Genomic DNA, 17,353 nt, shown 5'->3' on the forward strand with positions numbered 1-17,353 from the left:
TAAGGAAAATATGGGCTTAGGATAAGGCCCATATGGGATTGGGCCCAATTTGAAAATTTGGGCCATTAGTGGGCCTTTGTGGATCTTTTGGATTTTTGAATTTGTGCCTCAGTTGTGGTTCATGTTGGGTCAGGGGTAAAATGGTCATTTACCCCAAGTATGGTTGGTGGACCTTGAATGGAACCCAATTGCTAATTGGGTGTTATTTTGATCTGATAGTTCGGAGGTGTCGTCAGGGTAGCAGCTAGGGAATTCTTTCAGTGAGCTTTTGCATTCGAGGTGAGTTTCCTTACCGGGTTTAGCGAGTCAAAGGCACCAATGTCGGCCCATGTTTATGTTATGTTGTTAGTATGCTAGATTTGTTTGTGACTCTTGCATGTGCCAATGTTTATATGTTTTTCGGGTTAAGGCTCGATGCCAGGCCGGGCCTGATGGATATTTGTATGCTATGTATCTATGTGATTATCGCACGTGTATGTGTTTATTTGATATATGTTATCGTACGTTGGGCGGGGTCCGATGCCGGGTGGGGCCCAATGACAGGGTGGGGCCCACCATGTGTTTACTATATGTTTATTGTATGCATGGTATGTGGTATTTGGGGAACTCACTAAGCTTTGTGGTTACAGTTTTGTTTATGGTTTCAGGTATTTCCGATTCGAAAAGGCTTGATTGCAGCGCATCCACCTGTGTTTTCCGTCATGTGTGATCTTTGGGAATGAACTCTGATAATTGTCTTATTTTGAATTACTTTTAAATGTTTGGATAAAGTTACAATGGTGTTTTAATGATAATAAAAATGAAATTTTTACCCTCGATTTTCGGGATGTTACAAGTTGGTATTAGAGCCTTGGTTTGAGGGATTCGGGCATACTCTTGGCTGTGCCTGGACTCAAACTGAGGATTTGGTGAAAAATTTTATAAGATAAACATTTAAATAAAAAGAAATTTCTAATCAATAAAGGGGTGTGATGCGTGCAATCGACCGAGCTCAAGTAAGTGGTTCCCAGAATACCAATACACGTGTTTTTTATATATGATATGATTATGAGAATTGCATGCTAGAATAGGGTTAAGGATCTGCTCAGTATTTCATGATAGGAGAGATGCCTTTTTATGTGTTTGATTGTATGAGCTTTAGAATTACATGCTAGTATTGATTTCAGATAAGTGGATAATATGGCTTGATTAGTGTATGTTGGTTAGATTTTTCGTTGCCTAAATGTTGCTTGTTTTGTGCTTTATGGGACTCTTAGTGACGTGAAATGACTGCTAAGTGAATATGCTAAGTCACATGCAGAATAGGTAAATAATCTTAGAGTGATGGATTTGACCCTATTGTGCAGCTCTTGTCTGAGTCCAACCGTTCTAGGGTTGAGTATTTTACTCGAAGGATTATCTGATCTCTGTTGCATGTGACTATATTTATGAGGAAGTTAGTTGACATTGGTGGGAGTCCTTCAACAGTTGAGGGTTGGGTGAGGTCTGGAACCTAGGAAAGCCTAGGATATGCTTCAGTGGGTTAGTGGTGTGGTTCAGTGAGTTTTGGCACATTGGGCTGAGGAAGTGACTTAGAGGATTCAGGAGGATTGTCGAGGAAAGTATGGATAGGTGTGGAAGGTAGTATTGGGCCCGTACTACTGAAAGCAAAGGATCCATACTCGAATCGGTGAAAGTCTTGAAGAATCTAAGAAGCTTATGGGAGGAGGATCCTTGGGCGTGTTTTGATTATTGACTTGTTGTATTTCTGTTTGGAGATGAGCACTTAGGGAGGTGGTTTAGTTTTAGGTTCTGGTTTTTGTTCAGTTTCTGGCTCAAGTGCAGGTGTTGAGCCGATTAGCGAGCAGATGCAATAGCTCATCTCATCGGAGATTTCCCGCAGTATTTCGGAGATCTTGGATGAACGCTTCGGCGCGATCCACGTTGAGGTTGTGGCCATCGTTGGAGCCCGCACTCTTTCACTTTGTGAGCGAGAGATCGATCTGGAGCACCTGGGGAAGAGAGGGCCAGATCAGTTGCAGGCAGGGGAGGGTCCCGGGAAGAGACCCAAGACTTCGGATCAGTGATTGAGGGGTCAGCAGGGCCGGGGTCAGTGCAGCACGTGCAGGAAACTACATGATGGAGTTTGTCGTTCCAGGGGTATGGGTTGCTACAAGTGTGGCTGGATTGATCATGTCAGCATGGATTGTCCTCAGGGGGCAAGCCCGTTATGTTTTCTCTGCGACCAAGTGGGCCACAAGAGGGTCGTCTGTCCGAGGAGAAGGGGGGAGCAGTGAGTGCACATGCTCCGACTATTTTTTGAATCTATGATAGTCGTGAGAGTAGGGTGGGAGCCCTAAGTAAGAGGAGCCGGTCATTGCAGTGTCAGACGGGGGAGGTCAGGACTCCAACAGGCGATTTTGCGGGTATGTATCTTTTGCTTTCTTTTCGGTTTTATCTAAATTTTGTTGTTTGGAATCTAGCATTGGTTTTGGGTAAGCGTATCTTTGGTTTATTTATCTGCTTATGTTTGGGTTATATCTTCAAGAAATGTTATATGCCATTTGCATGCCATGAATCATTAGTGGTTTAGTGTAGGGTTGTTTCTCTTATATCGGGTTTGGAGTGTTCTGTGTTATTTTGGTTTTGGTTGAGATCGGTTCAGGGGTATTGTGTGGTAAGTTTGTGGTTGGGATTTCACGAGAAGGTTCTCCAGTAATCGTCAGGGTTCATCGGTTTTAATATTTGTTTCGGTAAGAGCAGTGGTTGCCTATGGAAGTGTTGGGTTATGAGCATTCTAACACTCCTAAGTGTACATGCAACCCTAAATACCTTGGATCTATGTTTTCTCTATTATACATACAATTATGAACATCCAAGGTATTATCCTAATCTAGCATACAAAATAATAAATATAACAAGATAGAATACATACCTCTTTGATGTAGAATGTCTTCATGAAGCTTGAGTGCCTAGTGCCCTAAGTGTGACACCTCAAATGGTTCACACAACACCAAATGCACATGGAATGACTTGAGAGAAATGGAACACTCCTTGAAATCGTCTAGCCCTCATATTCACACATTAGTGCACGATTTCTTGAGCCATGGGATTCTTTTATATGGTGGCTATTAGGGTTACACCATGTAACTCATAACTTTACCCATTCCTTATGCTCCATGGATTTTAACCTCCATGGAGTATCCATGGGTCACCCCATGGACTTAGTCCAACATAAGGAATCTTGGATCACAAGCCCACATATATAAGAATGAATGATTTACACAATCAACCCATATATTTAATTAGTCTCCTTTTGATCACTTAATTAATTCCAAATTAATTCTTGATCAATACTAATTAAATAACCTTATTAATATATTAGAACTTATAATATATTAACCAACCTTAAGTGTTATTTCTCTCATTATAGTCTATCCAAATGCATAATGCCATGCAACCCAAATGGACCATGCCGGGTCGGGTCAAGTCTTACCAATTATATTTATGGACTTAGACATTAATCCAACAGTCTCCCACTTGGATAAGTCTAAAACTATTATTGCGTATGACTTCAGGAACCGATCAGCAATCGTAGCTCTCAAAAGCTTCTGTCAAACTCTGACCTTGTCGATGAACTCTGACCTTTGTCAATGACTTGTCCATTAGATAAGGGATCATATATTCCTCCATTCTAGATATCATATGGACTGAGACATGGATTATCAATCATTCTCTCTGTCCATTTGTTGTTTCCCGATTTCCGATTCATGATGACTGACTGATTGAACAAATCAAATCAGTCCTGGCTTGGCCAAGCACTCACATGTATCATCTTTAAATCATCGAGGGGCCCACAAATATCGCTTTTATCTCGAAGGTAAAAGGAATGGATAAACTTCGACTCATATGGCTTGTTCTACTACTTGTTGAATCATACACAAAGGCACGTTTTATAACATCGAGTTACCAATGCGTTTTCGTGCAATCAATGTATAACCAACTCATAGTAACAACTCATATATCTAGGTTTGAAGAATATAAGATATTATCGTCTCATGATCACTCGTGATAAAATCCATGAAGTGATTCAAATGAGCGCGGGTTGAATCCAATACTCAGAACTTATGAGCACTCATGAGTGTTGTAGCACCACTTTGTCCACCAACTTGGACCTCTACAAACCAACCCATGACAGTCTTGATTCATATCTACTTCCAACATATGACCGACTGTAGATGGTTTGAATAACTTAATCATTCAGGAAGAGCGACTTAGTTATTCTGGAAGTCAAAACATGCAAAGTGAAACACAAGAATAAATAAATCAAATATGGTATCAAACCCTATGAATATAAATAAACACTTTTATTTATCACCATACTGATTACTCATTATTCATTGTTTCGGTTTTATCAACTTTATACTTGAATTTAAAACAATAGTTGTCCCATGCTCCAAGCATGTACACTATGTTTTCTAAACACTAGTCATGCCATACACCAAGTATGCATACTATGTTTGTCTATGATCTTTACTTTGTAAAATAGATCAATTGAACATCACTCCAATGATCCTCTTTTCACAGTCCCAAATCCTTACTGCAAATGCAAGAATTCCAAATTCATGCCATTTACTGAAATCTGTTAGATTCTAAACTTATATGCATTGATCCTCTTAATGATTATGCACAAAGTCAGAAAGACTTGACAACAATCATTACAGAGCATTCCAAAGGAGATCAGCTCCTTGGAAACATCCTTCTTTCATTAAGTTTCCTAATCTTACACAGATTGAATAATTTCTAACTTTGAAACATTTCCATATTCCATTTTGACTATCACTTCTGAACAAGAGTTGCCTCCTTACAGATTATGTCAATATGGTCCTTCCAGAATTAACATTATAGAATTTCCTTATGTTGAGCCATTCCAACATGAAATTCATATATATATCCTTGATTAAATACGATTAAAATCTCAATCTAAACTTTTAGAATTGAAATGAAGTATAATTTCCTCTCCCTTAATTATAGCAAAACAACTTTTTCAACCCCTGCAACCTCACGAATTGAAACTTTTGTTTTCTATAATTAACATTGCTAACTTGCAACACTAACAATAATTATCATGCTCCCACTAACATGATGATTATTAGCATAACACTTATGCTCCCTTTAGCTTTGACATGTACTCAGAAATCAACTGGACTTCTAGAAATCAATACTTTATTGAATTTCTTACCAAAGTTCATATTTCTGATACGAGATGCTTTGATAAAACTTTATCAAAATCATACACCTTTCCTTAGATAGCATGCATGTGTGTCTAAACAATTTCAGAACTATGAAAAGGGATGCCGTAATCATAGTCTCAATTGTTTAGACCTTTTGCCATCTGCTTCAAATCTACTTGGTGGAAGTGTTTCCTCACCATCATTTTCATGAATCGGAGAGAAACTTTATGACCCTTAGATTTTATGGTGTATGTGTTCTTATCCATGTGAATCGTCAAAACCATAGTCACAAGACAAGGATAATGAAAAATCCAAACTCATATGGACTGAACTTATGCAATCTTAACTTCTTGCCACCTGGCAGTACAGGGCCTGCCATTGCTTCCAAGTTGTTATGCAACCAATTGAGAACTTTCAGAACTCCTATGCAAAGCCAACTTTAACTGGAATGGGCACAGAATATGTCAACACGATAGGTTATAAACCTCAAGTCGTGTGCTAGTGAAGAACCTCAGGTTTTATTCTTGATTAGTTCTTGAAATTCTTTTTAGGATCTTTAAGACTCCCACTATCCTCTTGACATATAAGACTATCTTGCCAAATATTCAAGAGATAGTGCAGATTCTTTATCAAGACAAACACTTCACACAATTGGCCTTAGTTGGTCTCTGTTTTATCCAAAACATCACAACTTACCAATTTCAAATGTACAAGAGTAGATAACCTTTTACTCTTACATTTGACTAGTGTTAACAAACCCTCTTTAAGATATATCACTCAAGTTACAATCTTGGAGTATGACTCTAAGAATTGTTTTGGAACGAAGTATGACTCATCTTTTTGATTTAACCATTTCAACAATTCATGACTCCTCTTCTTAGTCATAAGAGATGACTTTAGAGGACCAATTGTGATATGGTATCTTAATCATTAAGATGATCATAAACATGATACTAAAGTACTCTCCCATCTTTTCAGATTTGAGAAACTCTTATCTTTCTGCCATACTTTGATTCTTCTTATTCGTTCTGTCTCACATTGAAACTTCTCCAATGCTACAGACTTATACTTAAACTTATAAGTATAACCATATTTACTGAACTTAAGTAAATCATGACGAATAGTCTTCTTGATCTTTTGTGGTGGACTTGACCAGTGCACAAGAATGTGTACTCGATCCCTTAGTCCTTTCCTTATTCACATAAGGAATTAGTCTTAATTTTCCAAGCTGAAAGTTCTCATTCATCATACTATACAACTTGCATGATTCCAAGTTTCGGTCCAATTGAACCTTGGGTGATGAGAATCTTTCCTTATTTGGTAATATTAGACACTACCACAACCGAAAGAATCAAATCCATTTTTCCAATATTGCTATCAGTGGAATCTTATAAGCAACAACTTTTCACAAATGCCATTGTAAGGATACTTAAAATAAATAAAATCAAAACCTTTTTCTTTTATTTTAAAACTTTGCGGAAAAACTTATCCTTACAATCCATATGAAAACCTTGTTGTTATCTATTCCTAAGCAATATAAATATCATAACTCTTAAGTAATAGCCCAAAATTCTGATCACCGAACCATGCGATTGAAATCCATCTTCGCGATCAGAATCAGCATGTACTTAATAGAGTTAGACAATGGACTTTACCTGAAGTAGAGCCAAACTTATTGACTTTAACATCCTTAGGTAAATTTGGCAGCTTCGTAACCAATGCCCCTTCCTTTGGCAATAGTTACCTATGGACCCTTGATAATGGGACTATCTCAGACTTCGCCTCTCTCTTTACCATTGGGTCAACCGAGTTGACTATGGCCGATCCCTTTCCATTGGGAAGAGAGAGCTTTACTGGATATCCAATGTCATCATTGTCAATGTCCATAGCGTTTTAGGAAGTTGATCTTAGCAAATAGATAAGATCATTAAGGGTCTTGTCTTAGTCTGTTTCATAGGATTCCCAAAAGAACTCACTATGTGACTTAGAAAGTAGTTGAGCCACCAACTTTCTCAAGACTTTGACACCCAACTCTCCCGGCTTGTCAATATGTGACTACATCTCCAAGATGTGATCACACCTAGACCTTGCCTTGCCATTAGGGCTTGAGTGACCTTGAACTTGTGGGTTAGGGAGAATAATTGGAGGAGGTGGAGGAAGTGAAGTTCCAAGAGATTTAGGAGGATCATAGATGTCTGAAACAGACATCTTTTTGGGAGATATTCAAGATAGTTGATCTAAAGTCCTTAATATAACACCCAATATGAAATATTAAGGCTAGGACCCAACAAACTATTTTATAACTTGGAAGAGGGATGTCGTAATCCAAGCTATAAAATATTTGAAGGTAGGTGAATGACGATTCACCAATTTCCACCAAGATAAACGAAATGTATTATTAGGTTTTAATTGGTTTTGAAACTCCTAGATTCTTTTGAGATTCATTGAACTTTTCAAAGGCATGTTTCAATCTCGAGTGTGCCCTTCAGGTTTTGTGACTGGGATGCCGAGGATCACAAAACAAGGTGTGAAGTAACCATGCAAATAAACTTGGTACCCTTAATATTTACCCCTCAATCGATGTGTCGGTTAACCACACGAGCTCCACCGATACTATGATAAATATTAAGTTACCCTTTGCCTACTTTGTTAAATCCAGGTTAGTGTGTCGGTTAACCACACACGCTCCACTAACGGTTTAAACAAAGTGCAAAGTGTAATTTCATGGATTAGCACCTTATTCATATTTTCCTAAGTAACTAAGATTGGGAATTTATAAAAAGTTTAGTTACTTAGTATTTATCATTAATACTTTTAATGAAGGGAGAATTATAGTCCTTGTCCTACCCGTTCGGCTAACGACCCTCCAACAGTCAAGGAAGCGGTGGGTGAGAGTGGACACCCATTAAACTGCCATTTTATAGGCAGTAACCTTATACCCCCCTTATAGACCGGCTTCGTGAATGAGGCCTACTAACGGTAAGACTGACTTGCTCTTATACATATATTTATTATTAACTTATAATACTATAAAGTATAAGGGTTGAATTTTAACTTTTAAAATTCTAAGGGCTAACTTGGAATTAAAGTATTCATGGGGAAAACTTTACAAATTCCAAAACTTGAGGGCAAGTTTTGAAAATATTCAAAACTAATTAATTCCATAACTTATGTGTTTAAAGTAGTTTTAATTAAAAAAAAACTCTTCAAGTTCCATAACTTGAGAACAAGTTATGGAAGACTTTAAACTAATAAAAGAATGTAACTTTTCTTTATTTTTGTAACTTATGGAACTAATTAAGGTTACACATTTTATCATTTAATGAAGTGACTCTTGAACCTCCATAACTTGAGGACAAGTTATGGAGTCATAAAACCATTTAATGAGGACAAGACTCTTCATTTTTGTAACCATTGCCAACTTTTTATGAGTTTTATGAAACTTAAATGTGACTTTTCATATAACTTGAGGACAAGTTACAAAAACACATTTTAGAATCAACTCTTAGATTAAAATGGATTGAAAACACATAATCAATTAACTTTTCTATTAATCTAATAAACTCATATGAACAAAGATAATTCACATCAAATTTTTTTCAAGTAATTAGCATAACTTTTAAACTAATACAATTCGATTTTTCAGCTAATTTTGCAAGTATAACAAGAAAACAAACCAGGCTCTGATACCACTGTTGGGTTATGAGCATTCTAACACTCCTAAGTGTACATGCAACCCTAAATACCTTGGATCTATGTTTTCTCTATTATACATACAATTATGAACATCCAAGGTATTATCCTAATCTAGCATACAAAATAATAAATATAACAAGATAGAATACATACCTCTTTGATGTAGAATGTCTTCATGAAGCTTGAATGCCTAGTGCCCCAAGTGTGACACCTCAAATGGTTCACACAACACCAAATGCACATGGAATGACTTGAGAGAAATGGAACACTCCTTGAAATCGTCTAGCCCTCATATTCACACATTAGTGCACGATTTCTTGAGCCATGGGAGTCTTTTATATGGTGGCTATTAGGGTTACACCATGTAACTCATAACTTTACCATTCCTTATGCTCCATGGATTTTAACCTCCATGGAGTATCCATGGGTCACCCCATGGACTTAGTCCAACATAAGGAATCTTGGATCACAAGCCCACATATATAAGAATGAATGATTTACACAATCAACCCATATATTTAATTAGTCTCCTTTTGATCACTTAATTAATTCCAAATTAATTCTTGATCAATACTAATTAAATAACCTTATTAATATATTAGAACTTATAATATATTAACCAACCTTAAGTGTTATTTCTCTCATTATAGTCTATCCAAATGCATGATGCCATGCAACCCAAATGGACCATGCCGGGTCGGGTCAAGTCTTACCAATTATAGTTATGGACTTAGACATTAATCCAACAGGAAGAACTATTGGGTTCAACAACTGTTGTTGCTAGGAGGAGAGCGGTAGCAGGATGATGGTAGTGTCAGTGCATGAGTTGTTTTGGTCATCGGAAATGTCAGGGGAGTTTTGTATTCGCATGGGTAGTAGTCAGTTAGATATCAATAATTCTTTGAATGAAAGTCGGGGTAAAGATTCCCAGATTCAGGGCAAGGGTTATAGTTTTAGTCGCCAACATAAGAACTCAGGAATGGTGGTCATGGGAGGTGATCTGGATTATCAAGTTGGTTAAGGTTTCAAGAGTATCCTCCGGGACTTCAGGAGTTGGTTGATCATGGAGTTGGCTAGCAATGGAACGCTAGTATTGTTTAGCGCAGGGTATATGTCACACCCCCAAACCGGAACGGCAGAAACGTTCGGGGGCGGAGGACGGCATGCTTAGTATCACAACACATGCATCATAGTAATCAAAGTAACAAACAACCATTGCATTAATATTAAAGTGTTTACAATGTATTAGATTCACAAAAGATTGACTCCAAAGTAAATAACAAAACAAGACATGAAGCTACTATGCTCCATCTTCTGAATCCCTGAGGGCGTACCTGTATACTAGTTTCCTGAGAATACAAGTTATTTTGAAAGAGTAGATCATCATTTAAGCTGGTGAGTTCATAAGTATTTTAGTGATAAAAAGTATATTATAAGTTCTTTAGAAAAGTTCGCCTGTTCCTCCAGAAAATCCTATATTTTCTGATGTGATGAATGATAAGTAAAAATGACTCTACAATTCCTTCTATGAGTACTAAATGAATACAAGTTATATACAATCCAGATTAAACAGACAATCAATTGTGTGAATCTGCCCTAAGCCCACAAACAAACAAGGAACATGAAATGAGGCGGAAGTCACACATCCCATTGTTTGTTAGATCTTCATTGTATATAACCCTGGCATATTCATTGGGTACTTACGGAGTTAACTGTAATAGCTCTATTATATTTGAAGAAAACACTCTTTAAGAAAATCATATATTTCCTTTAGTAAAATGGTAACCACAATAGTTCCTTCTATAATCACTCAATTTATACTAGTTATCTATAATCTAATATCGAACGGACAGTTAAATGTGTGAATCTGCCCTAAGCCCACAACCAAACAAGGAATAGGAAGTAAGGCGGAAAGCACACATTCCACTGCCTATCGGATATTAATTATATATAACCCTGATGTATAAACTAAGGTATTATAGAATTAAGCATTTAAGGTCCTTTAAGTTATACTGGTTTAATAATGCGTATCAAACCTTTTACAGATAAGTTTCTAGTTTCACCTACTTGATGTTCTACCCGAAAAGTATGTTTTTGTACTAGAAAGTGGTATACTGAATTTGTATGATGTGACCTGACCCATACCTGTTACTCCTTATGATTACTTGGTGTATACATGATATATATATATATAACTAAGATCGAATAGATAGTAGACTGTGTGAATCTGTTCTAAGCCCACAACCAAACAAGGAACAGGAAATGAAGCGGAAAGCACACATCCTACTGCCTGTCGGATCCGATTAATATATATCCCTAATGTATCCATCAAGGAATCATAAAGTTAGCATTATAGGCCCCCTTCTAACTGAATGTACCAAGACCCGACTGTTTTGTTTGTTTGTCCTCTCGTAAGAATGTATGTTTTCCCAAGTTTATGACTATCTTTACTAGAAAATAGTTTGCATTTCTTGATGTGAGAATATCACTATACGAACGTAATGGGAAGATGTACAGTAGTGTTGTATAAAATAACTACTGAAGTACTAACTACCTTTAAAACCAATTTGTTTAATTAAGGTAAAATGTGATGAGGTTATAACCATGCTTGATTGATTAGTATAACACACGACGTTCTTCAGGCGTCGAAAATGGTATGACATTTGTCACCCATAGACCTGCAGGTCCCACTGTAGCTAGCAGCAAGGTGTAGGACGGTCAATCCCGTATAGATCCATACACAAACTCACGCTCTCCCTCCAGGAGACTCTGGTTACAAAACGTGACGCAACAAGTATATTGTTGTGCCATGAAATAGTGGCTCACATTATTGTTATCTTGTTCTTGTTATTGAATATATGTTATTTTCTGTTCCTGTTATAGTATGTATGTTCCTTTCTGTTCTAGTTATAGTATGTATGAACTGACTCATGTAAGTTTCACTGATCTAGAAGTAGTAAGTAGTAACCCCCTAAACCATACCTATTATAGTTTACTTGTATGTTTGTTTGAACTGTTACTGACTTGTAGAAAAAAACTCAATTATCTACTGAGTTAAGCATGTACTTTAAAAACGGAGTTTTATAAACAATAATCTAACATCATTTAAAAGAGTTTTTCAATTGATTTGATCACTTACAAAAGCATAAGAAATCCTTTAATGTGATGGTTATCACAGCTAAATATTAACACAATAATATTGTGTTCAACTTGTATTCCCCCCCTTAAAAGCATTTAAAAATATTTAAAAGATAGATTATAGGGGTATGAACTCACCTTATATGGGTGATTCAATTGAAGATTCGAATAAGGATGATAAGTTCCACGAATGAAGTCCCGAGGCACAAACGAGTCCTAAATGACATATAATGATACATATTGGCATGTAATTAGTGAATCTAACTATAAAGGTGATTGGGAAACAACCTAGGATGCAAGAATAACTCACCAAAAGATTGCTAGAAGCAAGTTAGGAGGCTAAAAGGGTGTTCACGGCTGGGCTTGAGGTGTTCACGGCCCTATGGGGTGTTCACGGCTCAAGCTTGATGGTTCACGACCCAAATGATGAAGGGTTCACGACCCCCTTGAATGGTTCACGGCCCAAAGGTGAAGAACATTTGAAGATCTTGGAGATTTTGGTGTTTTGGCAAGTGTTTGAAGATCCTAGTAAGCTTCTATGGAGTAGCAAGGGAAAGGGGTGTTTTAAGAGTGAAAGATGGTGTTCTTGAACTATGATACTTGAGAGAGAATGGGATGATTGCGGCCAAGAGAAGAAGAAGTGAAGGAAAAGTGGCTAAAACTCATATATATCATGAGTTCACGGCCTAAGAAGGGTTCACGGTCGTGAACATGGTCCTTGGCCGTGAACCTCACTTGTTGAGGTTTTATGGCTCAAATGTTGTTCTAGGGTCTTGGTTCTTACGTGGTTCACTTCCTAACACGCAACCCTTACGTATACTGGGTCTCGAAACCTATAAGTTTGACCTTAAGTTGATGTGTTTGACCTTACAAGATAGAAATTTTCGGTTTGTGACAGTATAAGCGGATCATGCTAGTTGAGGGAGATGGGTCAGAATCCATAGGGTTTATGAGGTGAGAGAGAGATTCGTCGAGTCCAAGTGGGGGAGAACTAAATGGTTGTATGGATTGAGGATTGTGTGAGTTGGGAGTTCGGGAAACTTCCCAACATTGGGTTCGCATCTTCTTGGTATTTGATGGCAGGTTTTGGGAGACCCAGGTTGGGGTTCCAGTCATGACTCGAGTTCAGCTCAGGTGTTGGGTCGAGTGTGTGCTCGAATTTGTATGTGTTCAAATCAATAGATTGGCGGTAAGGCATTGGGCTGCGATTTTGGTAAGTGGAAGTGTTGTAAGACTGCGGGGTGGCTCGTAGCATTCACTAGTGGTCAGTTGGTGTGGAAATGTTGTAAGACTGTAGGGTGGCCTGTATCATTCACTGGACCCTGTATATCGGTGAGGGTGTGGAAAATTTATGATTTGCTCGCGGTTTTCTTCGGATGGTTTAGGCCAGGGTGGGTCAGTTGCAAGGCTGTGGGAAGGCCACAACATGTTTGGAGTCAGGATATGGTAGGTCGTGGGAGACCGGGTATGAGGTAAGACTACAGTTGGTCTGTAGCGTCCAACCTAGTTTTGGGTTGATGATGAGATGGTTTGGGTAGTTATTGTCTGTGAGGCTTTCTTTCGGAAGTCTGTTTGGGGGTCTTTTGGCTCATCAACCGAGCAGGAACCCGGTATTTCAGATAATTGGCAGACGAGTTGGGGGCAGGGGGTCTCGGTGGATTTTGGAAAGCAACTAGGAGGTTGTGACATCCCCTAATTTCTTGGCCAGAAAAGACCGATTTAATTTATGCTTTTTAAAATAAAATCAGAGAAATCTTTTCAAAAGATATTGCGGAATAGGTCCCCAATATAAAACATGATAATGTTTATCAAAACCCTTCTTTAAGAAGGTATATATTTCCCATATATATATCAAAACCTCGGGATGTCATGTTCCGATACAGATCAAAAGCATAAACAAGACATTATAAGCCTTTCAACAGTTATTTACAACTACTGGCCTATAATCAAAAAATCTCTCATCGTCCTCCGACTATGCTCGGGGTCCACTACCTGTAATCATAAAAAAACTGAGTGGGTGAGGCTTGGGAGCCTGGTGAGTATATAGGGTTTTCAACCCACAATAATAATAACATATTAAGTTCACCAATCAAGAATAACCCTGATTACCCATTCCCGTTGTCCTCACTTTACGTCCCTAAACACCTAACACAAGGGACTTAACCTAAGGAATATCATCGGGTTGGACACTACTGCTAAGGGGACTCCTCAGCCATACATGTCCTAAAGGCAACCATGAGGGGGATTGGAGTACACCAATGAACATTTAGTTCATCAACACCTACAAGTTGCGAACTTGCTAGTGTACCACTGGACTGTCTAGAAAGGTCCGTGATCGTCATCTATACTCCGCTAGACGACTACAACGATAACACCAACAACAACACCGACACTGAGGCCTCTCATCATTTTTAACACCCATCGACTATTTTGTCTACCCATGTTTTACCCAACATATTTGTAGATAAAATACATATACAGTTTAAAACTTGTATAAAACATCAATTCAACAGTCACCTCAAATAAACAATTAACATATTTACACATAACACGTATTTTAAGGTAAATACTTCATATCTATGTGTAAATTGAAAGTAACTACACACTCACATGATTTGATGATAATCGGGCAGCAATTCGTTTCCTAAAACGTTCGTTTCTAATAAAACCGGGAGTTTTATTGAGAAACCGGGCTCTGCAAAAGTCGGGCTTCGAAACCGAAAAGATAAATTTTCCGGGCTTCACAGGCACTTCTTGGCGTATTCCGGGGCTTATAATTGATACCGGGGCTTCGGGGGATGATAATATGAAAGAAATATGGAGAAAGGGGCTAAAAATGACAAGTTTTCAAAATACCCCCGGGAGGTCTCGCACCCTTCTATTTATAGGGGCGAGCCTCCTGATCCAACCGCTGAGAAGAAGCCACGCGTCGCAGATCCAAAGCTCGCAGGTGATGGCTCGCACGAGGGTTGCACGTGCGAAGTGGCTGCTGGCTTCTTGTGATTGGACCGAAGCCTCGGTCCGAAGTCGGTTCTGGTGGTGGGGTCCGCAGGCGAGGGTGCGCAGGTGGCTGCACGTGCGAAGGCCTCGCTGTCCTCTCCTGATTGGACCGAGGTCTAGTCCGAAGTAGGGGGATCGTGGCATGCAGGCGAGGGTTCGGACACACACCAAGGGAACGCGTCGGATTCTTAGTGGACCACGGGTACTGTTCATGCGAGGATGACGTGGGAAATCGTGACTATGCGAATTTTCTCGGGTTTTGTGCAAAAACTTCTAAAATCCATAACTTTCGCATATGAGCTCCGTTTTTGACGTTCTTTATATGCACGCGTAGGTAAAATTACGCTCTACAACTTCCGTTTAGACTTCGTCGGCTAATTTTGACCTTAATTTTTATATTATTATTTTTAACAGACCGGGACAGGAAATCCGTTAAAAATTCATAACTTCTTCATCTGACGTCCGTTTTCGTCAGACTTTTTACCGTTGTGCTACTAATGATGAGACCTTCGATTCTCGTTTAGGTTGTGTCGGCTAAAAATCACTCGATCTAAAATTCGAGTTTTTAGCTGTCTACTGCTAAGCTGAAACTTCGAAAAATCATAACTTCCTCATACGAAGTCAGATTTGGGCGTTCTTTTTATCGAACTTCTCAGTTTAATGTACACTACAAGTTTCGTTTAGATCACTAAGGCTAAAAAGTAGTTTATCGAAAATCACTTTTTACGACATTCAGCACCGAGCCGGTTTTGTCGTGAAACTTCGACAGGTCATAACTTCTTCGTTATATCTCGGATTTCGACATTCTTTATATATCCGTAATCCTTGTCACGACCACTACAACTTTCTTAATAGATATCGGCTTTATCTAAAATTTAATTTTGACGCTTTTTTTTATTCTTAATTAATTAACTCCTAGTAATTAAGCATAAAACACATAAAACACATAGAATTCACATAATTCCTTTTTCATTTCTTCAAAATGAGTTACAAAGGTTAACCTAGACTATCACCTTAATATTAATGCCTAGGCTAGAAACACGAGTGTTACAATTCTCTCCCCCTTAGGATGATTCCGTCCCCGGAATCACACATCACCAAACAACTGCGGGTAGCGACTCATCATGTCACTCTCCGTTTCCCAGGTGAGATTTGGTCCATTTGTATGTTTCCAGCGCACAAGCACTAAATCAACCATCTTGCGTCGCAACTTCATAGTCTTACGGTCAATGATTGCCTCAGGTTCTTCGATCAACCTCTTGTTTTCATCCAACCTTAACTCAGAAATCGGAATTATGTCGGGCACATCTCCCGTGAACTTCCTCAAATAACACACATGAAATGTGTTATGAATACCCTCCAGTTCTTCCGGTAATTCTAGCTTGTAAGCTTGATTCCCGATCCTCTGAAGAACTTTAAATGGTCCAATAAACCTTGGACTCAACTTTCCCCTTTTACCAAATCTTATAAGTCCCTTCCACTGTGAGACTTTAAGTAAAACCGAATCTCCAACTTCGAAGGATATCGGTTGTCTTTTCTTGTCAGCATAGCTCTTTTGTCGATCTTGAGCAGCTAACATCCTCTCCCTTATCACTTTCAACTTTTCAGCAGTCTGATGGACTATTTCAGGTCCCATAAACTGTTTTTCCCCAGCTTCCAGCCAACATGATGGCGTTCGACACTTTTCCCCATACAAAGCGTGATAAGGTACCATCTTAATGCTTGAGTGGAAACTATTATTATAGGAAAATTCTACTAGAGGTAAGTGTTCATCCCAGTTACCTTGGAATTCTAGGCTACATGCTCTCAGCATATCCTCCAATGTTTGAATCGTTCGTTCGCTCTGACCATCGGTTTGTGGATGGTAAGCTGTACTCAAACACAACTTGGTACCCAATTCCTCTTGTAGACCACCCAAATCATGTCGTGACCGTTCCTTGTTCTGGGCAGTTTAGTCACAAAATCCATGGTAATGTCCTCCCATTTACCCATGGGTACTGGTAAAGGTTCTAAACTCCCATACAGTTTCTGATGTTGTGCCTTAACCCTAGCACAAGTTACACACTCAGCCACATACTTAGCAACATCGAGCTTCATCGTCGGCCACCAGTAATAGGGTTTTAGGTCCCTATACATTTTCGTACTGCTGGGATGAATCGAGTACATGGTTTTGTGAGATTCTTCCATCAGAAGACCTCTTACTCCTCCCGTCTTAGGTACCCAAATCCTATCTTTGAATACCTTCAATCCTTGACCGTTTGTATCAAACACCAACGTTTTACCCAAACGTTCCTCCTTCCGGTCAT

Source organism: Lactuca virosa, chromosome 9, assembly GCF_052849685.1.
Source record: "Lactuca virosa cultivar CGN04683 chromosome 9, Lactuca_virosa_CGN04683_v6, whole genome shotgun sequence".
Taxonomy (NCBI): Eukaryota; Viridiplantae; Streptophyta; class Magnoliopsida; order Asterales; family Asteraceae; genus Lactuca; species Lactuca virosa.